The sequence below is a fragment of the Anarhichas minor genome, unplaced genomic scaffold, assembly GCF_050575085.1.
Source record: "Anarhichas minor isolate MPS153535 unplaced genomic scaffold, ASM5057508v1 ptg000136l, whole genome shotgun sequence".
Classification (NCBI taxonomy): domain Eukaryota; kingdom Metazoa; phylum Chordata; class Actinopteri; order Perciformes; family Anarhichadidae; genus Anarhichas; species Anarhichas minor.
The window spans coordinates 13,380,169-13,404,861 of NW_027466582.1; the positions used below are offsets into that span (position 1 = coordinate 13,380,169).

The 24,693-nt window shown below is 38.2% G+C and overlaps 1 protein-coding gene and 2 long non-coding RNA genes across 3 annotated transcripts in view; 2 read left to right on the forward strand and 1 right to left on the reverse strand.

Annotated features, from left to right (window-relative positions):
- LOC142942102 (exostosin-1) overlaps positions 1-24,693 on the forward strand; it is a 341,430-nt gene that overhangs the window by 99,865 nt on the left and 216,872 nt on the right. The gene's annotated exons all lie outside the window — the stretch shown is intronic.
- The window catches only part of LOC142942111 (uncharacterized), a 29,563-nt gene continuing 19,431 nt past the window's right edge, over positions 14,562-24,693 (forward strand). Inside the window, exon 1 of the long non-coding RNA XR_012951561.1 lies at positions 14,562-15,016. This is a non-coding gene — a long non-coding RNA (uncharacterized LOC142942111). The remainder of the gene's footprint in view (positions 15,017-24,693) is intronic.
- Positions 18,020-19,127, reverse strand: LOC142942109 (uncharacterized). Its single transcript, XR_012951559.1, has 3 exons — positions 18,987-19,127; positions 18,341-18,359; positions 18,020-18,134 (listed from the first exon to the last, which is right to left on the reverse strand). It is a non-coding gene; the product is annotated as an uncharacterized LOC142942109 (long non-coding RNA).

A 24,693-nucleotide genomic window follows, 5' to 3' on the forward strand; every position in this document is an offset into this window, starting at 1 on the left:
CTATACGCACGTTTTAATGATCTCGTGAAAGACAACGAAACGGCAGCTCATTCCTTTCAGCTCATTATTTTGGGTTTATGGCTTTGCGCCGAAAAGATAAGACATGTTGTACACACTATCATAAACTACAATGCACGCTGTTGGTTTGGCAAATTGGCACCATTAAGAGAATGTCGAATTAGCTATTAGCACTTCCTGTTTGTGATGTACCCATGGATTTACATGCAACTATCGCTGGTTTACTTTCATACCGAAGGAAAATTAAAAAAAAGTGAAGATTGTCAGGCAAGTTCTGCAGTTAAAAGAGGGCGTCTTTTTTATGATTTCCAAGTTCTTTTATGGAAGTATACTGATATACTCACATAATGCGAGTAGCTACTTGAATGGAGATTCAAACCGCCAGTATGTGGAGAGGAAAAGAGTGTTCTCCCAGTTTGTCTATTTGGTTTCATTTTCTGAAGATTAAAATAAAATAAGCTTACACTTTATTAAAATCGTGATTAACATTTATACATAATTCACTGCTCACAGCGGTTGTCTGCAATCAGTCCTATTTTTATCATATCCATGTCTTTTGAGGAGACAACCTGCAAATGTTCAGCTTTTCACTTTTATTTTGGTTGGGGCCATTCCTGGTTAGAGGAAAGTTTACACAAAGCTAGGTTGTATTCAATGTTTTTTTCAGTTTTCTAGCTGTTAATGTAACACTAATCAGAAGTCCTTACTCTGAATATATCTGCTTCATGTTAGGGATGTCATCTAAACACTTAAAGAAATGAAGGTATTATATTATTATCTTGCTACTAAACACAATCTAATAATAATTTTAAATAATCTGTACATTAATGACAATCTTGAGTGTCATTAATGTACTAATAATGTCCAAGATTTTATATATTATGTAATAATCACGAGTCGAAGCCATAATCTGTGATCTGCACCCATCCCTCAACCACTTGTGAACATTGTCATTGCTGAGTGGACATCGTGATTCTTTTTTAACATTCATCCATCATGCAGTGATTGTGAATAACATGAATCGTCGTGATTATGAATTATTTCTTTTGCCATTCATAATTTTGATCAATGTTATAATTTTCTTTCTGACAGAGACATCAACTATACCTCCTGCAAGAATTACGTAATTCCCAAAGACTCGTGATTCTTTATCATTGACACGAGTACACCGGATGAAGTGATCACCAGCAGATCAGATCTAACCAATCTAACCATTTACCCAGGACTGAATCAAAAACATTATTCTTCATTAACATTGACAATCTTGGTATACAATTACAGGGACTTATTCACTTACAGAAAACCACTTATCTTGTTGCATTACAGCTTTATTCAGCAGGACAGTTTGCATATATTTTTTAACATTATTTAGCATTTTTTTCAAAACCAATTGCAGCGTTACAGAAAATCACTTCTCATCTCAAGCGCTTCATGTAAACTCAAGATTACAGGTTTGTTTACTCATCCGTTTGTTTCTTGCATTGCAAAGCAGAAAGCTAGAGCTTGAACCACGTTTTCAGGATCAACTGATTCAGTCCAGTCTATATGGCTGATCTTGATCGTCGTCCACTTGGCCTCTTCGTTGGTTCTGCAATTCGTACCTAGTTTGAGAAGGCAATTACAGGTATTAATAATTAAGTAACTTTTACAATCACTTGTCAAGCCAAAATGACAAAAATTCAATGAATTCAGCTTCTGAAATATGTCTGCTTTACTCTCTATTATTTAACACATTTGATATGAATTGATTTTGAATAGGTTGGACAAAAACATTTTTTTGAAGACATTAATTTGGTGAAATAGTGATAGGTATGTTTCTCTCATGTGTAACATTTTGTAGATCTTGTAGATCAAATGATTATTAAATGAATGAGATTAATTAGATGAACTGATAACAGAAATAACAGGATTTTTGGGGGTCAGTTGTTGTTATAAATCCAAACAATACACACTTTTCCTGCATTTATTGCAATATTTTCAACTGTCAGAAGTGCTTACCTCTGGGCCTTCACTGTGTTTGTGTGTGCTAAACGGACAAAAAGATGAAAATTACACTATATCTTGTTATCATAGTCAGTCAATTTATTCATATTTAAATTTTTTTCAAATGATCACATTAATGATGCTCTCTTCACTTTGGGTTAGGTTTAGCGCTTTGCAGCAAATACAGCTGAGATGTCGGGACTAAATAACAGATTTAGTAAAACCCAGGCCTAAGTGAAGCTCTTTATAGCTAGTTAGTGCAAACAATTGAGAATGTGATACTCATGCTTAATTCATACCAAATCATAGGTCTGAATTCATGATTAATGATTTACCTCTATATCCCGACCTGGCACCTCTGAATGCAGCTTTGGCCCCGCGCCATAAAGATTTAAGGTGTTTAAAAAAACACTCCCCGGGTTCGGCCATGAGGACGACGAGCGTCAACACAAGAAAGATCATAACGCACTTCATCCTGAAAAACAAACACACATCCAGTGTCAACTTTATAACATGATAACACAGTAAACCGCGACCTTGCACTTTCATGTGTACTGCCATATAATCCACATTCTTACAGATATATTTTTCCTTTAGTTATTCTTAATTTTCTGTCTTTAGTAGTTTAGTATACATTGTATGTTTTCTTTGGGGTTAAAAAAAGTTCTAATATCTTTCTTAGTGTGAATCCACATCACATTTCCTAATGACGCTGCATTTAGTCAAGTAGAATGAAAATTTAATATTAATGTTTTACCTTTCCACTGATGGAGTCAAGAGACTGGTGTCAAAGAGAGCAAAGTAGGCAGTTGTTGCATCTACAGCCAATGTGACATTTTATACTCAACAGCTGTACCAGTCATTTTGGGTGGATGGGACAAACTTAGCAGTATTGTATGCACTTTTTTCATATAGTTGCTAAATTTCCGTTTCTTATTTAACAAGTTCTTCAAGTGGTGACAAAGTTAACCATTAACATGCTGGAGGAACAGAAGACGTCCTCAACCTTCCAGTGGAGCATTTTGGCAATAGCAGCCGGTTGTGTCAATGTTTTTAGAAAAGGAAGAAATGCAGCTTTTTTTCAAATAAACAAAATATTGTGAAACCAGTATGACTAAGGCATTTGAGGAAACCATTCTAGGGAAATGGTCAACATTCTCACCGTTTTGCTAACAATGCTGCAACATAACACGCTAGCTGGACAGTGGGAAGTGTGCAGATCTTATCAGATGTTAAGTCACAGTGACAGTGCAATAACATGTATCAGCCATCAACACATTGATGCTGATTAACAGTTTGACACACAACGGCCGAAAGTGCGCAAGAGACACCCATGGGAACTTCGTGTAAGTTCAGTCGCACCCACAGTATACTTACTTTAGATCAAGCCAGAACAAGTTTACAGCCAAACCAAGGGAGAAAATCCCAAAGTTTAATTTGCTGGCAGACATCAGCACATCATGCGATAAGTCGAACACGTTTAATTTCCAACAACGTAGTCATACACTGTTGCGATCTTACTGGTTAACTTTAAAGAATGAGGCCCATAGTTTCAGTTGGAAAAATGGTTTCACTTTTTTATTTAAAGTAAATTATTATTTAGTTAATAGTCTTTGCACTATTTGTGGATTATGTATCTTCTTTCAGGGGCCTCTAGAAAGATATAGTGGGGGGGGGGGGGGGGGGGGGATGTCTACCTGAGTAGCGAATGAAGTCACTCTCCCTCTGTGTGTGATATTTTCCAAGCTTCTCGCATAGGCGTAGTGCCCACCCTACAGCCCCCCCTTCATGATTTCCTTTTGCTGTCGTTTGCACTGTTAGCACCGCCAGCTCAGTTGCTGCCATGTTGAGAGCAGTTAGAGGCAATGGAAATGCTCACAATCAAGTACTTAGCACCTGTAAGAAAGAAGAAGAGTTTATCAGAAGCTGTTTTGTCTTTACACAACCTATTTTCGGATCCTGAACTTTACTTTGTTACCTCATTGTTTTCTTTGCATTTTACATTAATTCCACGCAGTTTAAGTTTTTAATTTCCTTGCTTTTGCCTCCATATTGTGTATTTTCACATATGAGGACACCCTGTCTTGGGTTACTTTCTGTAGTCTAAAGTTGTTGCAATTCAATTTGTGTGAATGCTGAAGAGTTCCATTGTCCATTGTTTGAGAGTGAGAGTCAAAAGGCAAACACAACCAAGTGAGCAGTGTGAGATCTATAGATGATGTTAATCTCTATGCCAAGTGGGTCAGATGTACAGGTCGCTTTATATGGAGTTATGTTACAGTCCAAGTTTTCTAATTCGTGTCCCACAATCAGTAGATCTAATCTCGACCAGAAACCGAAGCCAGTCCACAGATTTCGTCATCGGTTAATTTCCTCTTTTTCAAGCCATGTCTGTGTGATTACATTCTAGATAATTCAGTGTAATAATACAAAGAAGCCCAGACTGAGATTGTTAGTGGTGCTTTTATTCTTTATTTAAACATAATGATTGAATTTTCAAACATGAGAGATGAGGTAATCCAGAAATTATAATATTTACATCTTTTTAAATTCATTTTAGTTTTAGAGTTCAGCTGTGTCGGTACACCTCTTAAAAATTATGTATTTGACAAGGTTTGATAATGTCAGTTTTGGTTTAAAAAGAAAAAAAATACGGTAGTGGATTCTGACAAGATGATGTAGTTTACTGTTCACCAAAATATATATATAATATTATATACAATACAAACTCTTGTCTTTCCGTGGGTCTGCTAGTGGTTGAACATTTGACTTTCAATTCCCTAATTCCATCTAATAAAAATGCCCCTTCAAGACAAAATCACTGACCTCAGGTCAGGGTAGATCTAGGGGCAGAACCAGGGCTGTTCTTTTACTGGACTGGAAAAAGATTTGAGGTCCAAAACGCCAGCAGACACCAGCTGTTTTTTTGTGTGGTTTTGACCCATGAAATGTATTGGTGTGCATCTGTCTATTGGTGATTGAATAAGTAAAAACGATGCATTGGTGGTTCTGTTGTCCCAGGTTCTGACCCTTAAAGCCATAATCGTTGTTGCTCTTTGACAAAGCCATATGTATTTGTAATGTTTATATCATTGGTTCTTTGGTGATCGTGTTACATTGATCAGATACATGACGTCCTTGTTCAAGTCAAGGAAAATATGTATTTCCCTCATTGGATGTGTCTTTCAGATAGAATCCATTAGAAACTCAGTGATTTATTATTACAAACTGAATCTGCTTTTACTATAGAGCAGCAGCAGGAGGCCATCTTAGGCCACCAATGGCACTTGATAACTTAACTAATGGCACTCTAGCTACGAGTGTACAAGAGAGTGTTTTTGAAATGTTGAAGTGGCCTCTCATCTGCGTGCCAAATCACCTCTTTCACAGCCATATGCAGTTGCGCAGCTTGTTTTTCAAGCAATCTGCTAAGACCCGCCCTCTGATTGGTTTGCACCCATTGCCTTCTTCGCAGACTTTGTTAAGTTTATTGCTGATAAACAAGATTGGTGAAAGTTTGGAAGGGTTAGTGATTTCAACTAAGATGTGGGTGTTTTCATAAGGATGGCAGCCTTCTTGTATGTGCTCTCATAGATAGTTACAATCTGATTATGCATGAGATATATATATATATATATATATGAATATGTATGTATATATATATGTATGTATATATGTATATATATATGTATATATGTATATAGATATATATATATATATGTATATATATTTTTTTTTTCAACATGTTGCTATGCACCTTGCCTTTATGGATGGAATAAAACTACAGATCCAAAGGTACATTTTGACGCATTGTCATAATCACGTTTATCTTCAATGCTGATATGGCACACTGATTAACAAGAACATTCAAGTATGGCTGATACAACTGCTTGTAGGCTGAGGCTCTTATCCATGACATACATGACCTACAAAATATTATACTAACTACTCCAGCTCAAGTTCAATTTGTAGTTTCTTACAAATGCAGTTGAAAGTTGTTTACATGGTGATACAACATTAGAAGCACACAATGAACAAGATGTATAAGCCCTACATTACACACCATGTAAGAAGTACTGTTTGCACTTTCTGTTTCCCAAGAAAACTATGGAACAATGTTACTTATCGTTAATCTGCGCTGAATGTGTGAATCCCACGCTATCAGCTTGTTTCCTTGTGTTTCATTGTTGTCAAATGAGACAGCCTTGAGGCCAGTGTACGTTAGAATATTGTTATTATAATTAATTAGAAGGGAATGGTCCTCATGTATGCCTTTTTACTAATATTTTGATTTACTTTTTTTATATTTTAGTATTACTAAACTAGGTTTTGTCTTTAATTTGTCCCCTGTCTACCCAAATCTCTGTAAGGTAATTGTGTTGAGATGTCATGACTGTTAAGGCAGTAATACACAAACATGTAACATAATTTCCATTTGAATTTATTCAGATTCTTTCATTTAAATAATACAAGTGAGAAATATTTTGGCGAATTACAGTTTGAGGATTTAATTCAAATGACATTATTTAAAATAAATGTAAAAAATATTTTAGCCCAGTGAGTCTATTCAATATTTTTTTACGATGAAGAGCAAGAAGCATTTCTTTTCAGACAAAGTTTCAGAGTTGCTCTTTCAGATGGACCGTCATAGACTCAGTTAAAAGCTCGCTCTCGGTCAAATGCACGTTCCAGCTCTTGCTGCTCTGCCAACGCCTCACGTCGTCCTCCGGTAATGAGTCTGATGGGTGGAGAGAGGATTGAGAGAGTTCAGCTCAACAAAGTAACAACTAATGCAACAAGAGCGGTTGTTAAATTATACAAGTCCTTACCCATGGATGGTCTTGCCGACTAAATAAAACAGACAAGAGAAAATAATATTATTCACATTTTTCTTAGTAGGACTGTTTAGTAAGTAATTCATCACAAAATATGGCATCATGAGCTTTCATTAACTCATTGGACACTTGCACATTGTTTATCTCCTACATTGGTGCTTGGTATTGGTGACATCTTTTGATTAGGTTATTTTCTATATTTAACGAAAAGAGCCAAACTTGATATGATGAGTAATTACACATGTGCAATTTCTGGTACGACATGTCAAAAATGTGAAAAAAAAGAAAAAGAAATTGTGATTGCTTACCCTCAACAAGTCCATTGAAAATGTGGTGAAAAAAACACTCCCCGGGTTCAGCCATGAGGACGACCAGCGACAACACAAGGAAGAGCGTGATGCCCTTCATCCTAAAAAGCAAGAACCAAACAAATCACAAATGTTCAGCCTGCCTTTCTCATGGATTTTACAAAGAGTGAAATAATTGTCAGGATAAATAAATAAAGATGAGATACTCACTTCTTTCCACAGACTGAGGGTAAAAGCTGTTATCAAAAGAGGCTAATAGAGCAGTGTGAGATACACAGGTGGTGCAAATCTATGTGGGTTGGTAGAGACGTATCTTTTTATAGCGAGCGATAAATTCCCTTACTCATTATTTGTGTAGTGTTTTGCAATACAGGAAGCTCACTGGAAGTGTCAAACTGGAAGTGTCAAACAGAAAATGTCACATTTTTTTCTCATTATATGTTCACCTCTTTAATAATTTAGCTAATAATGTGTTTCAGCTGTACATCTTAAATTGTATTTTTAGATATTGAAATTCAACTAGTATGTTGAGGTACTGTCCAATTCATTAAATATTTCAAGTTATTCTGTTTGAAGGCGAAGCTGCTATAAATCATCACATTAATTAAGAACATTTATTTATTCTCCCCAGCTTTATGTTGCGTTGACACCAAACGCGATGTGAATCTTCGCGTATTGTTACTCGCGGGAGTTTGATTGCGGGAGTCATTAGTGTTTATTTGCATCATTTGCTTCATTCGCGATAGACGCACCGAAGCGAAGGAGTGGCTTATCTCCATGGAAACCGTTATCAACAAAGCCATTTATTTCCGCCATCAACCATGGAACAAATACCCACTATTGCTGTATTGTACATATTGTGGAAGTCCCAAATATCCCGGGAATCTATAGCCGTCTTGTCTGGGTCCATAACATCATCCGGAGGCGCTCTGTGAATTTCATGGAGCTTTATTCACTGTATCTAGCAAACCACACTTCGGCTGGTTTACGACAGCTGTATCAACCCAAAATAAACAATTTAGCTGGGATTTAATTGCAATAAAGGGATAAAAACGATGATGCAGATTTGTAAAAAGTCTGAATTCATGTTTTGTTAGTTCTCTCCGCAAGACGACAAGCAAATAACTTTTAAAATACTTGTTTTCTCAATGTAGCTTGGATCAATTGTTGCTTAGCTTTGCCAACATTGTAGCTGCTCAATCAACCCTCAAAATAACGTCATATAGGCATAAATACGGCAGTGTCATTATTGTTCATACCATGTGAATTATGCACGTACATATAATATTTTTTTCCTCCATAGCCGATTGGCTTTCGCAACACAACAACATGCAAAATTTGCCTCATTCGGGTCATCTGTGGCACCCGGCGCAATTACGCGTCTACTCATGTTGATTCCCATCTGTCCATTGACTTTCTATGTAATCTCGTGGCGCGAAACTTTGCGTTGTGTTCGGTGTGAAAACATAAATTTCTATTTTCTTCTGTTTTGTCAAAGCACTTGGTATATTGGTTGCTGTTTGGATGTAAAGAGAATTTAGACAAATATAACCAAAACATTTTTTACAAAATAGAATTACCTACCCTAGCTTTAAGTTTTTTTTTCACATGAAGAGCAAACAGACTCATATAATTGAGGAGAGATACATAGTTGACCTAATCTCAAACCTCAAATCCAAATTAATTTAACCCAAGGCCCCTTCCTCCCATCACTTCCTTAAAATGGATCGCTTTAAAATAAATAAAAACATTTATCATTTTTAATTTTTAGCTTTTTAAGCTTTGTCATCCTGCTTCATAACAAATTGTAATGCCCATCTCTATGCGAATGATACACGTCTTTATTGCTTTGCAAACACTGCACACTCAGCCACTGAAATCATATAACAAACCTTTGAGAAATTTCTAGATGCTCTTTTTAATTTGAAATTAGTCGTGAATGCAAACAAGACTTCATATTTGCTATTCTCTAGAGCCGGAGATATTGTGGACAGTAGTTTGCATATTACAACTCTGATTGGATATAGTATTGACATATTTAACGAAAAGAGCCAAACTTGATATGATGAGTGCAATTTCTGGTACGACATGTCAAAAATGTGAAAAATAAAAAAATTAAAATTGTGATTGCTTACGGTTGTGAACATGTCCTCCGTTAATGTGGTTACCATAACCTTCTCCGGGTTCAGCCATGAGGACGACCAGCGACAACACGAGGAAGAGCGCGATGCACTTCATCTTGAAAAACAAGTACAAAACATACCACAAAGGCCAAAGTTAATAACTTAAAAGAAATTAAACCTTAAAAAGAAAGGTCATCACACAAGCTTTGAAACACACAGTTTCCGCAGATGTGTAACAACTGTCTTGCTCATGTTAGTAAATGCAGAATACATATTTAGTCCTTACCTTTGTTTTGATTCAAAAGTCAAGAGGATGCTGTCAAAGAGAGCTTAAGTTGGCAGTGAAGTGTGAATATCTGTGTTGGTACAGTTCATCCATGACTCTTTTATAGCAATGGATGATTTCCATTACTCATCGTTTTCCCAGTATTTGGCAATCAAGAAAGGTAAACCAGATGCGGTCTCAATCTATTTTGTAATGCAGTGGTGAAATGCTGATTTGTTATCTTACCCACAAAACTGAAATCATTCCACACAGGGCCTCATATTTTCATAATGTTTTTAATATATTTATTTTAGTTTAACACAGTTTTAAGTGTTCTTTTTCTTCAGCTTCAGTTTCCCTACACCCTAAATCCAAAGTTTTGTAAACTGTGAAAGACTTGAGGCAAAGATACAGCATGCAGTGAAGTGGACAGGTATGTGCTGGTGCCCAAAAAACAATTGGATGTTAGTTATTGTAGTGTGACCCGTTAATTTGAGATCCCAACCAAATTTGCGGGAATGCGGCATACACCTCTTTCAGGCCCCGTTTAGTGCGCACACAGCGGTTAAAATGAGCCCTCAGGTCTAATTAATAACAAATGCCCTAATGTGCTGTTATTGAACATACAGCTCTGTCTTCCTGCTTTATGGTAAACTCACTGTATGTCTGTCTGTCAGTGTAATAAATTGTTATTAACTTCATGTGTGCTTTTCTAGATATGTTGTGTCACAATATTTGCTTTCAAAGGCCCTGTCTTACATCGAGCGCAAAGCGGCGCATAGAGCAGAGTAACTCATGCTAATTTAGACCGACGCAGTGGTCATTTTCACGCCTTACGCCCACGTTGTGTAAGTAGCAAATGTACTTGTGCCATCTGTGCACCCATGGCCGTGTTGGTCTTAAAATGAGGTGTGGTCAGTTGCATTGCTGCAGCACTGGTATCTTTAGGAACAGAAAGCGATTGCGCCATTGATCAACAAAAACCTGGTCTGGAGTCAATGGTGCACTCTTGTTTTTTCTAACAGAATGTGTCACGATGAGTCCATGAGTGCTGTTTGAGCTCAGTGGATCCACTCCTCATCCAACTGTGTGTGAAAACGTAGATGCAGGCTCCTTCAAAGTTTGCAGGCCCTCTCCCCCTAAACGGTTGCATTTTGAGACTGATGCAGCCTCTAGGCTTCTGCTTTCTGTCTGAACCCCCTGTGAATGGCATCGGAAAGCAATACAGTTGTCATCTAAACCTGCTATTACTGCACAGCTGCAGATAAAGATCAGGCTAGTATAAGTATCAAACTATTTGTAGAATTAGAGTTCAGTGGTGGCTGCGTAGAATTGTTTCGTTTGATTCAAAGATTTCCATTAACTCCAGAGCGTTAAGTCCAAATGTCAAAACTTTTGAAAAAGGATGAAATAATTTCCAAAATGTCTAGTCTTTCAAAAACAAATGCAGAAAACTGATCGCTTCTCAAATGTAGACTATATTGTATAAAATTGTGTTTTACAATAAACTGGGCCTAGTGCCATGAATACCTCTTTATTGTGCATTCAATACTAAGCTATTCAAATAATACACAGGTTCATATTTTCATGTTTTTATTTCAAACATGTGCAAGGTACAGTGAGTAGGGGGGCCGTATCACTGCCATTTATAAACATACCTTGTCAGCTGATACCAATGCCAATATCAACATTGTCTGTCAATTGCATGATAATCATGCACACAAGCTATTCAGATTGATGTTTTCATTTTAAACATAAATGTGGAAATGAAAATGAGTGATGGCCTATTAGTGCCACTGCCATGCATAAATACACCTGTTATCATGCATACAATACTGAACTATTAAAATAATGGACAGATTCATGTTTGGAAAAAATAAATACAAAATAAATAAATAAAAAAAATTGTCGAATCAACCAAAAATTCCGCGGACCCCCTGCAGTACCTCCGCGGACCCTTCAACTTAATCCTGCAGTATGAATTGGTTTTGATACAGGATTCAAAAAGACAAACTAACGTAGCTTGCTAGCCACTTTGAGTTCCGCATGCCAAAGTAAATTTAGCATTTCTCAGACACACTTTATTTTATAACAATACGCAGAAATATTGGAACATGCATTTTCGGATTTCAAGATCAGCTTGTCTACTGGTTTGAGCTTGTTTGATCAGTTTGGTAAACCTGGTGAGGAGCTCATATTGCTGCCTGGTTGTTATGCATCTTTGTGCTGCTTTAACTTGGTTTTCAATGAAAAATGTAATTAACTAATCATAGTAAATTATAATGCTGATAATCAATGTTAAATATTGTCATTACACTTGTATTGTCATATTGTCACACTTTTCTCAGAAAAAAAACCTTTTGCCATATATGACATTTGATTTCAGACTCGGAGCAGTGGATAATTAATTATAAATATATTAAAATATATAATATTCTGCACTATACAATTCCTCTCTAAAAGTTGGGGTGGAAAAAGACAAAGTGCCAACTGTACAGAATCATTTAATGCTCTTTTTCAGGGTTCAATATGTTGGAGTGATTATATCAAAGCATACAACCATCTTAATAGTGCTGGTTTGACTGTCTGGAGTGGCAAGAAGGGCAGTCTGTCAAATGCAGCCATTTTGGTGTTTTGAGGTGCAGGAGCATTGTTGGTAGATGTGTTCTATCAGTCAGTTTTGTTACCTCTTGAGTCTGTTTCAGAGAAGACGCCCTATTTGTTGTTCTATCTCTATAACAGTAAAGAAACAGATCATTTGTGATGTGAGATCTGATGAGTTGGGAGTGAGATAGGGTTGATAATCTCTTTTTTTACATCACCAAAAGCGTTTGTGTGGAGAAAAGGTCAATGTCTGCAAAGTCATTGAAGGGTACCATAGATATTGTTGTATTTTAGCTTACTTGTGCTATGTGATTCTCCTTTAGCCTGCAATGCTGTAATGACACCTTAGAAATCAACATAAAGAGGAATAGTATTAAGGGTGTTTGGTGAAGTGTTGATCCCAATTTAATCCTCCATGATTGTCAGAATACTACTTCCCAAACAACTGTGTGATAAACTGAAATAAGTAATGGTTCTTTTAATCCTCTCTAATGTTAGTGTGAGCAATTGAGGCCTGTTGCCCCACATCTAGTACTTTTCTTTTCTTCCCGTAAGGTGGTGTGTGCATTCACATGTATGAGTGTGTGGTGTATTTAATCCGAATGGCGCAATGACTACTCGCCGTATCAGTGTTAACAGCTTGATTATTATCTTATCACTTCCCCATGCTCTGTTTCGTCTTGTCATGCCACTTAGAGGAACCAACAGTGAGAAGAACAGATGGGGAAAAATGGGAAATGGTTGTAACTAAATTCTTTCTGGCCCTTTTTCATTAAAACCTATGCTACTTTAGTGACATGTGGTAGTTGGAGGGACCCAGATGCAGACTCAGACACAAACGATAAGAAGTAGAAATAGTTTACTAAGGAATTCAAAAATTCAGAACAAAAGAAACTGAGGAATCAAGTAACAGAAGTTGCAAAACTCAAACAAAAGAGAGGCTGAATTCATACAAAACTCAAAACTAGGACTGATGGTCTAACGCAGGGGTCGTCAACGTGTTTCAGGCCAAGGACCCCCAAACTGATAGAGAGATGGAGCAGGGAACCCCGACTATATATATTGTATCAAATAGTGTTTTATATTAAACTGGGCCTAGTGCCATGTATAAACATACCTCTTTATTGTGCATTCAAATAATACACAGGTTCATATATTCATGTTTTTATTTTAAACATGTGCAAGGTACAGTGAGTAGGGTGGCTGTGGCACTGCCATTTATACACATACCGTGTCAACTGATACCAATGCCAACATCAACATTGTCTGTCAATTGCATGATAATCATGCATACAAGCTATTCAGATTGATGTTTTCATTTTAAACATAAATCTGGAAACGAAAAATGAGTGATGGCCTATTAGTGCCACTGCCATGCATAAAGATACCTGTTATCTTGCATACAATACTGAACTATTAAAATAATGGACAGATTCATGTTTGGGGGGGGGGGGAAACCAACTTTTTATTTTATTTATATATTTTCTTTATTGTCTAATCCAGTGATTTTCAACCGCTGTGCGCGGCACACCAGTGTGCTGCGAGAGATCGTCAGGTGTGCCGTGGGAAAATGTCCAATTTCACTTAATGAGTCCAAAAAAATATTATTTAGTTGTTGCAAATACTTTGCCATTGTTGAGCGTCTGAGCTGCAATATAGTGGCTGGCTAAGTAATAAATACTCTTCCATGCCAGTGGGTGGCAGTAGGTAGCGCAGTAATGACGTGTTCATTTAGGACAGTAGAATGAAATGACGAGCGGGACGAGACGAGCAGCGATGGAGAAATATTTGAAAAGGAAAAATGCAGACTCTGAACTGGGCAAAATAACCCAGATGAAAAGCCTCGTAAGGATCAACACATTTAGAGACTTGTCATTAAATTGTCAGCATATATCCGGCCCTCGGTACGACGGCCCGCCAGAAAATATCATATGTTTATCATAACTGGCCCGCCACACCACAGAGCTCCGGGACGAAAAGTGGTGATGTGAGCTGGCTTTATATGTGCGACATAACGAAGCATCTCAATGCGCTAAACCTGCAGCTTCAGGGACGTGTGATCACAGACATGTGTGATGCAGTAAAGGTCTCCACCGCTCTTCCCGACTGCGCATTTTGCTGATAACTGGGCGCACTTGGCGCAGAGTTCACCCGGCGATTTGCCGACTTTGCAGCTCAGAAATTAAAATTTGAACTGCTCAGCAATCCGTTTGCAATTCATGTGGAAAGAGCACCTGTGGAGCTGATAGACCTCCAGTGTAATGACACTGAAGACAAAGTGTGACTCTGAGGGCGCTGCACAGTTTCCAAGCTTCACCCCCGAAACGATGTCTTAACTCCGCCTACATGCAGCTCAAATGCTCTGCATGTTTGGAAGCACATATGTGTGTGTATGAGCAGCTGTTCTCTGTGATGAAGATGAACACAAACCCACACAGGAGTCGTCTCACTGATGCACTTTCACTCCATCGTGAGGGTTTCCACAGAACCTAACCCCTGATATTAATGAACTAGCAGCCAAGAAAAGATGCCAAACATCTGGCTCTGGTATGCATACAATAATGCAGCCTACCTAAACATGTATTATTTTTGCACTTTGTCCAATATCCCTTCTATCCTGTTTATTAAATGGTGACTATATTTGGCCCTAAACGTAGTCACAATTTCTTATTTTGGGCCTCTCTGTGATTGAGTTTGACACCCATGACATATATGCTGTATTATGCTAAAAGGTGTCATTTTGTAACGTTTTTGGTTGTTGGTGTGCCGCGGGATCTTTTTAATGTAAAAAATGTGCCGCGGCTCAGAAAAGGTTGAAAAACACTGGTCTAATCAACCCAAAATGTCGCGGTCCCCCTGCAGTACCTCCGTGGACCCCCTGTTGAAGACTTCTGGTCTAACCCAAGGAATTTAGCATATATACATACTACGCAGACAATGAACTACGACGTTCTGGCAGCAGCTCACAACCTACATAGGCTACTAATGAGGATTCTCCACAGGTGTGCTCTCAGCAGGAGTCCGCTGACGACGTTGCAACTCCTTCTATGGAAAGCTGTCACACAGGGCTCAGGGTGGAACCGTGACACTTTAGTGCATCCCCATAGTCCGAGTGATAATCCATTGGGTTTTGTTAATTGCTTTTGTCCTGCACTTTATGGGGGTCACGCGTAAATAAAACAGGGGCCGAAACATCTTCAGTTGGAGTTTTTGCAGTGTTTGTCTCTGCCGCAGCTGATTTTTCTTTAATAAATATCTATTCATTCTAATCAGCCTGGTACTCTTCAAGCAAAGAACTTTTGTACATTAAATGTTTAAAACAGCAAATGTAAAAACCTTTAATGATCTAATGATCTTGTCTACTTTCATCGAATTTCCACGTTCCACTTTTGATCACTGGGGCTGTAATTAAAAGTGTACCATAAAACATAACATCAGGCCTCACCATTTGCATATTCCACCAAATAGACGTGAAATGAAAATAATCCTGCACAAAGCAGTACTGGTATAAGGCATCAAGTAGCCTCAGCCATAATAAAAAACAATCAGCAGGCCCTAATTGAACTAAAGAGCCCTTGTGTAAGGTGAGACCTTTCTCCTGACCATTTGAACTAACCAAATACAGCATATTGATTTTGTTTAATGGAGACATTTTCAAGTAAAAACTCTCTCCACGTGACCAGGGATGAAATCATGTGTGTGAAATGTACCTCTGTGGATTTCCTAGCAAGTGACAGCTCTCCAAACTGGCTCCATTTGTGTGACAGTAGAGATGGGGAGATGTCTGAGGACGTAACGTGATGTGGAATGCCAAGAAAGCCAGCATCTCGGGATGATCCAGACAAACCACCAGACAATAAATAGCCACGAGCTGAGGGTTAGTGTCTGATCCTGGTGTAAGCCCCGCTCTGCTGTCTCAGAGACATAGTCAGGTCTTACTGTAGCACTGAAGTTTCAGAGGGACGCAAATTCACAGCATCAGCTGAAATAGACTCACTCATTCCTTCCTGCTTTTATACTTCTGTTCACCTCTTTTCTGTAATACCAACAATTCTCTGGTATGGGTGGATTTTTCTGTTTAAGATGTAGTGAGGTTCATGTTTCACCAGATGACATAATTTCAAAACCACAGCTTGGCAAAATTATGAAAATATATTTTAAACTATAATCTCATTTTTATTTTAATCAGAATCATTACATTACAGTCATTTAGCAGATGCTTTTATCCAAAGCGATTTACAATTCAGAGTCTATCACATTTCTACACCGTAGGCACAACTACGGGATCAATTTTGGGGTTAAGTGTCTTGCTCAAGGACACATCGACACGCAACTAGCAGAGCCAGGGATTGAACCACTCTGATTGAAAGACGGCCCTGCTATCCGCTTAGCCACAGTCGCACCACACAAGAATCAGCTTTTTTGGAGATATTTGCGTACTGGATTCATGTTCATGATTAGAAGAGATTCCATGAACCCATTTTTAATAGTGACAAAAGTATCAAATCATCCAAACAAACACTCAAAGCCACTGTTATTGGTATTCTTCTCCTCATCTGTGTTGGATATTTTAAATATACAATTCTTCTCACACATATATGGCTAAATATGTTTGCCCTTTTGGAAAAGAGACCAAACAACAGCAAAAACCTAAGGTAGCTGGTTATTAGCGTGCGGACAGAATTGCATAAATACTGTAGTTCCTATATTTATAAATACACTGCTATTGTCTGAATAATCATGCATGTCCCTGTTGAGTTTGTAAACTTTAGAATTGAAGCTACTGACTTGATGTCACATCCTCCATTTTAAAAACGCTATGTCTATTGTCATCTCTAGAGGACTTATTTCCTCCCATGCAGCTGTGGTACGACTTTCATGTGAACTGTTTGGCTGTCGTCTTTGAGGTTCGCTGTGTTTACCAGAGCCCTTATGTGTGGATGTCATACATACGTGTGGACATATAGTGGCTGGGTAGACATAGAAATGACATGTGTGGGACGGTATGTATGCCGAAGTGGACTGCCTGCCTCTGCCTCTGTCCCCCAAAAGAAAGTTTGTTTGTCAAAGTTATTGCTGTTATTATCTCAGCGATAACTACTCCATAACAATGCATTATTCATTATATACACACACACGCCCATGCTTTCTTCCTTTCATTACAGATGGAGATGTAAAAAGTCTGAATTCATGTTTTGTTAGTTCTCTCCGCAAGACGACAAGCAAATCACTTTTAAAATACTTGTTTTCTCAATGTAGCTCGGATCAATTGTTGCTTAGCTTTGCCAACATTGTAGCTGCTCAATCAACCCTAAAAATTGCCCGGCGCAATTACACGTCTACTCACGTTGATTCCCATCTGTCCATTGACTTTCTATGTAATCTCGTGGCGCGAAAATTTGCGTTGTGTTCGGTGTGAAAACATGAATTTCTATTTTCTTCTGTTTTGTCAAGCACTTGGTATATTGGTTGCTGTTGGGATGTAAAGAGAATTTAGACAAATATAACCAAAACATTTTTTACAAAATAGAATTACCTACCCTAGCTTTAAGTTTTTTTTTCACATGAAGAGCAAACAGACTCATATAATTGAGGAGAGATACATAGTTGACCTAATCTCAAACCTCAAAACCAAATTAATTTAACCCAAGGCCCCTTCCTCCCTTCACTTCCTTAAAATGGATCATTCTTTATTAAAATAAATAAAAACATTTATCATTTTTAATTTTTAAATGCAAATTTATTCAGAACAACTGTCATTCTTCAAAGTGAATTCAGAATTCACTTATCGATGACGTCAAAGCATGTATATTTTCAAATGGTTGCCGCAGTTGATGTTGAAGAGCATGCCTTTGATCCAATACATGGCTTTGGAGTGGCCCTCAGTCTAGTTGAAACTAGGATTATCATCCTGAGGGGCATCATCCTGAGGGCCGGCATCAAATGAACCAGCTGTTTGGCCAGCTGATCCTGCTGATCTTGGGAGTTGCCAATTACCCTGATGTATGGAGAGAAGATTCAGCAGCAGAACATAATATTGTGAGAGGAGAAAAAGTTATTGTAGTAGTGTTTGTGTAGTATTATGATAGATGAATGATATCACATTTACAATAACATAAAGGTTAGTTTCACTTTAATAGTTATTGTAACACAAGTAGATAAGTAGTTGCAAAAAATAACAATGGTAGAAGAATAGGTCCTTACCCATTAGAAAAATCGCGTACTAAATAAAACAGACAAGAGAAAAACACAATTAGCAGAACTCTTTTCTTTGTATCACAAAAAAACAGTAACCGTATCACAATAACATTTGTGTTTGTAGCACCAAGTAATAAATTAATTATGAACACACAGTATAGGAGAGGGTTATAGACATTCATTGTGCTCATTTCTCGTAAGTAATGCACATTATTTTTAAAACCATGTATCCAGATAATTATACATTCAATTGAGATTTAAAATGTGCTGTTACTGAACACGCAGCTTTGTCATCCTGCTTCATAACAAATTGTAATGCCCATCTCTATGCGAATGATACACGTCTTTATTGCTTTGCAAACACTGCACACTCAGCCACTGAAATCATATAACAAACCTTTGAGAAATGTCTAGATGCTCTTTTTAATTTGAAATTAGTCGTGAATGCAAACAAGACTTCATATTTGCTATTCTCTAGAGCCGGAGATATTGTGGACAGTAGTTTGCATATTGCAACTCTGATTGGATATAGTATTGACATTTTTAACGAAAAGAGCCAAACTTGATATGATGAGTAATTACACAAGTGCAATTTCTGGTACAACATGTCAAAAATGTGAAAAATAAAAAAATTAAAATTGTGATTGCTTACGGTTGTGAACATGTCCTCCGTTAATGTGGTTACCATAACCTTCTCCGGGTTCAGCCATGAGGACGACCAGCGACAACACGAGGAAGAGCGCGATGCACTTCATCTTGAAAAACAAGTACAAAACATACCACAAAGGCCAAAGTTAATAACTTAAAAGAAATTAAACCTTAAAAAGAAAGGTCATCACACAAGCTTTGAAACACACAGTTTCCGCAGATGTGTAACAACTGTCTTGCTCATGTTAGTAAATGCAGAATACATATTTAGTCCTTACCTTTGTTTTGATTCAAAAGTCAAGAGGATGCTGTCAAAGAGAGCTTAAGTTGGCAGTGAAGTGTGAATATCTGTGTTGGTACAGTTCATCCATGACTCTTTTATAGCAATGGATGATTTCCATTACTCATCGTTTGTCCAGTATTTGGCAATCAAGAAAGGTAAACCAGACGCGGTCTCATTTTGTAATGCAGTGGTGAAATGCTGATTTGTTATCTTACCCACAAAACTGAAATCATTCCACACAGGGCCTCCTATTTTCATAATGTTTTTAATATATTTATTTTAGTTTAACACAGTTTTAAGTGTTCTTTTTCTTCAGCTTCAGTTTCCCTACACCCTAAATCCAAAGTTTTGTAAACTGTGAAAGACTTGAGGCAAAGTTACAGCATGCAGTGAAGTGGACAGGTATGTGCTGGTGCCCAAAAAACAATTGGATGTTAGTTATTGTAGTGTGACCCGTTAATTTGAGATCCCAACCAAATTTGCGGGAATGCGGCATACACCTCTTTCAGGCCCCGTTTAGTGCGCACACAGCGGTTAAAATGAGCCCTCAGGTCTAATTAATAACAAATGCCCTAATGTGCTGTTATTGAACATACAGCTCTGTCTTCCTGCTTTATGGTAAACTCACTGTATGTCTGTCTGTCAGTGTAATAAATTGTTATTAACTTCATGTGTGCTTTTCTAGATATGTTGTGTCACAATATTTGCTTTCAAAGGCCCTATCTTACATCGAGCGCAAAGCGGCGCATAGAGCAGAGTAACTCATGCTAATTTAGACCGACGCAGTGGTCATTTTCACGCCTTATGCCCACGTTGTGTAAGTAGCAATTGTACTTGTGCCATCTGTGCACCCATGGCCGTGTTGGTCTTAAAATGAGGTGTGGTCAGTTGCATTGCTGCAGCACTGGTATCTTTAGGCAACAGAAAGCGATTGCGCCATTGATCAACAACAACCTGGTCTGGAGTCAATGGTGCACTCTTGTTTTTTCTAACAGAATGTGTCATGATGAGTCCATGAGTGCTGTTTGAGCTCAGTGGATCCACTCCTCACCCAACTGTGTGTGAAAACGTAGATGCAGGCTCCTTCAAAGTTTGCAGGCCCTCTCCCCCTAAACGGTTGCATTTTGAGACTGATGCAGCCTCTAGGCTTCTGCTTTCTGTCCGAACCCCCTGTGAATGGCATCGCAAAGCAATACAGTTGTCATCTAAACCTGCTATTACTGCACAGCTGCAGATAAAGATCAGGCTAGTATAAGTATCAAACTATTTGTAGAATTAGAGTTCAGTGGTGGCTGCGTACAATTGTTTCATTTGATTCAAAGATTTCCATTAACTCCAGAGCGTTAAATCCAAACGTCAAAACTTTAAAAAAAGGATGAACTGATCGCTTCTCAAATGTAGAATCAGCCATTGTTTTAACATTGCGCCAGGTGCAGGCACAAAATATGGAATACGGAAATCAATATATTATTGGTAATGGTTTAGGCCAGGGGTCTTCAACATTTTTCAGGCCAAGGACCCCCAAACTGATAGAGATAAAGCAGGGACCCCCGACTATATTGTATAAAATTGTGTTTTACAATAAACTGGGCCTAGTGGCATGAATACCTATTTATTGTGCATTCAATACTAAGCTATTCAAATAATACACAGGTTCATATATTTATGTTTTTATTTCAAACATGTGCAAGGTACAGTGAGTAGGGGGGCCGTATCACTGCCATGCATAAACACACCTGTTATCATGCATACAATACTGAACTATTAAAATAATGGACAGATTCATGTTTAGAAAAAATAAATACAAAATAAATAAATTTAAAAAATTGTCTAATCAACCAAAAATTCCGCGGACCCCCTGCAGTACCTCCGCAGACCCTTAAACTTAATCCTGCAGTATGAATTGGTTTTGATACAGGATTCAAAAAGACAAACCAGCGTAAGCTTGCTAGCCACTTTGAGTTCCGCATGCCAAAGTAAATTTAGCATTTCTCAGAAAACTGGTGAGTACGCTTGTAACTGACCGCTGCCGCTCTCTGACTGCTGTCTGCTGGGTTTTAAGGGTGCTGATGCCACTCAGTGGCTATTGAATAATGACCCTGAGAGACCCAGCTTTAGCCTAATCCCTACTTGAAAGCTATCCTTCCTCTAACTCAATCCCCTCGCACACCCTCGCTGGAGACAGACGAGTGCCACATAACACACACATACACACACACACAAAAATGCATACACACCTGGATTAATGCAGTCATACTTGAGTGACTGTTTCAACAAAATACTGGAACTGAAAAATGAGACATGTTTCAAGGAAAGCAGGATATAACATTTAAAACAGGGATTTTAAGGCTTCCAGTGGAATTGATTTGAGGACAAGCACTCTTACAGGATGACATTCATATACTTCTATAATTTTTACTTTTTGAAATTCCGAGTCAAGGAGTTGGTTGACTTACCCTAATTGACCAACTGCCAACTTCTAGTAAGGTGTTTTCTTTGTTGAGTTAGCCCATACTGTCAGGATCCCTGTCAGACCCTACACCTCCCATGGCCACACAGCTGCAGCCACTCCAGCTGATCACCTCCTGCAGCCTGACACACCAGACTCAGGTCCCAATAACGATACCCCTGGCAATATATAAACTCTGGTCCTGCAGTCTGGGGTTGTCAGGTCGTACCGTCTTTCACCCGATTCAACCCCGTTGCATCTTCTCCCTCGAGCGCTTGCCTCCGGTGTCCGTCGGTCCGGGAATCCCCCGTGCCCTCTGTGTTTACGGACTACTCACCGCCGCTCTGCCCTCCGTTGTGTTAGCGGACTACACACGCCGTCAAGCTGCCAGCTCTCCAGTGTCGAGCCACGGGACATCTCGCCGTCAAGCTACCAGCCCTCCGGTGTCGAGCCACGGGACATCACACCATCGAGCTACCAGCCCTCCGGTGTCGAGCCACGGGACTCACACCGTCGATCTGCCTACTCTCTGGTGTCGAGCCACGGGACATCACACCATCGAGCTACCAGCCCTCCGGTGTCGAGCCACGGGACTCACACCGTCGATCTGCCTACTCTCTGGTGTCGGACCTCGGGCTCCACACCTTCACACACCTTCACAATAAAACCTGTTTTACCATACTCTGTCTCCTGTGGTCTTGCGTTTGGGTCCTATCCGTGAAATCCCGTGACACATACATCATATCATATTTTAGTTGTTGTTTTATTACGTTTTTTTACTTATTTATTATACCTCTAACATGTGCTTACTTATTTATTATACTTTTTTGTTTTGTTCATCTTGTTTTTCTACTTATGTCTCTTATTTGTTCGTTTGCACTATCCACTCTGCTGCTGTAATCCTGCAAACGACCCCGCTATGGGATTTATAAAGGATTACCTTTTCATTTCAACATCAGCATTTATCGGATGAACATCAGCATTTTAACAGCATATGTTCTGAGGAAGCTATCAACAGATCTGCAACAATTGATCTAATGTTAAGTTGAAACCAGGTCACATTTTCCTAAAAAAATAGTGACTTTTTTTGTTCAAAAACCCTAGGTCGACTTGGTTTATTCCACACCAAACAGAGAGCACATCTCATCCTGCTTGTCGAAGGGCTTTCCAAACACATCCAGACAATATACATATATGTACACAAAGAAAGAACGGACTATTTCTAAACCAGTAGATATGAAAATGAACCCAAACTGACTTGATTTAGATGTCTTGTCTGGATTCATAACATCATCCGGAGGCGCTCTGTGATTTTCATGGAGATGTATTCACTGTATCTAGCAAGCCACACTTTGGCTGGTTTACTACAGCTGTATGATCCCAAAATAAACAATTTAGCTGGGATTTAATTGCAATAAAGGGATAAAAACGATGCCGAAATAATAAAGATGCAGATTTGTAAAAAGTCTGAATTCATGTTTTGTTAGTTCTCTCCGCAAGACGACAAGCAAATAACTTTTAAAATACTTGTTTTCTCAATGTAGCTCGGATCAATTGTTGCTTAGCTTTGCCAACATTCTAGCTGCTCAATCAACCCTCAAAATAACGTCATATAAGCGTAAATACGGCAGTGTCATTATTGTTTATACCATGTGAATTATGCACGTACATATAATATTTTTTTCCTCCATAGCCGATTGGCTTTCGCAACACAACAACATGCAAAATTTGCCTCATTCGGGTCATCTGTGGCGCCCGGCGCAATTACACGTCTACTCATGTTGATTCCCATCTGTCCATTGACTTTCTATGTAATCTCGTGGCGCGAAACTTTGCGTCGCGTTCGGTGTGAAAACATTAATTTCTATTTTCTTCTGTTTTATCAGAACATTTGGTATATTGGTTGCTGTTTGGATGTAAAGAGAATTAAGACAAATATATATACCAAAACATTTTTTACAAAATAGAATTACCTACCCTAGCTTTAAGTTTTTTTTCACATGAAGAGCAAACAGACTCATATAATTGAGGAGAGATACATAGTTGACCTAATCTCAAACCTCAAAACCAAATTAATTTAACCCAAGGCCCCTTCCTCCCTTCACTTCCTTAAAATGGATCATTCTTTAAAATAAATAAACAGTTTATCATTTTTAATTTTTAAATGCAAATTTATTCAGAACAACTGTCATTCTTCAAAGTGAATTCAGAATTCACTTATCGATGACGTCAAAGCATGTATATTTTCAAATGGTTGCCGCAGTTGATAGATACTTTTCTTTCTTATGTTGAAGAGCAGGCAGCATGCCTTTGATCCAATACATGGCTTTGGAGTGGCCCTCTCAGTCTAGTTGAAACTAGGGTTACCATCCTGAGGGTCGGCATCAAATGAACGTTTGGCCAGCTGTTCCTGCTGATCCTGCTGATCTTGCTGATCTTGGGCCTTGCCAAAGAACCTGATGTATGGAGAGAAGATTCAGCAGCAGAACATAATATTGTGAGAGGAGAAAAAGTTATTGTAGTAGTGTTTGTATTAGTATTATGATAGATGAATGATATCACATTTACAATAACATAAAGGTTAGTTTCACTTTAATAGTTATTGTAACACAAGTAGATAAGTAGTTGCAAAAAATAACAATGGTAGAAGCATAGGTCCTTACCCATGAGCAACATGTTTATCTAAATAAAACAGACAAGAGAAAAACACAATTAGCAGAACTCTTTTCTTTGTATCACAAAAAAAACAGTAACCGTATCACAATAACATTTGTGTTTGTAGCACAAAGTAATACATTAATTATGAATACATGGTATAGTAGAGGGAACGCAAACAAGACTTCATATTTGCTATTCTCTAGAGCCGGAGATATTGTGGACAGTAGTTTGTATATTACAACTCTGATTGTATATAGTATTGACAGGGTTTCAGAGTAAAAATATCTTGGTATTTGAACATTTACGTTTCATAGACAAACA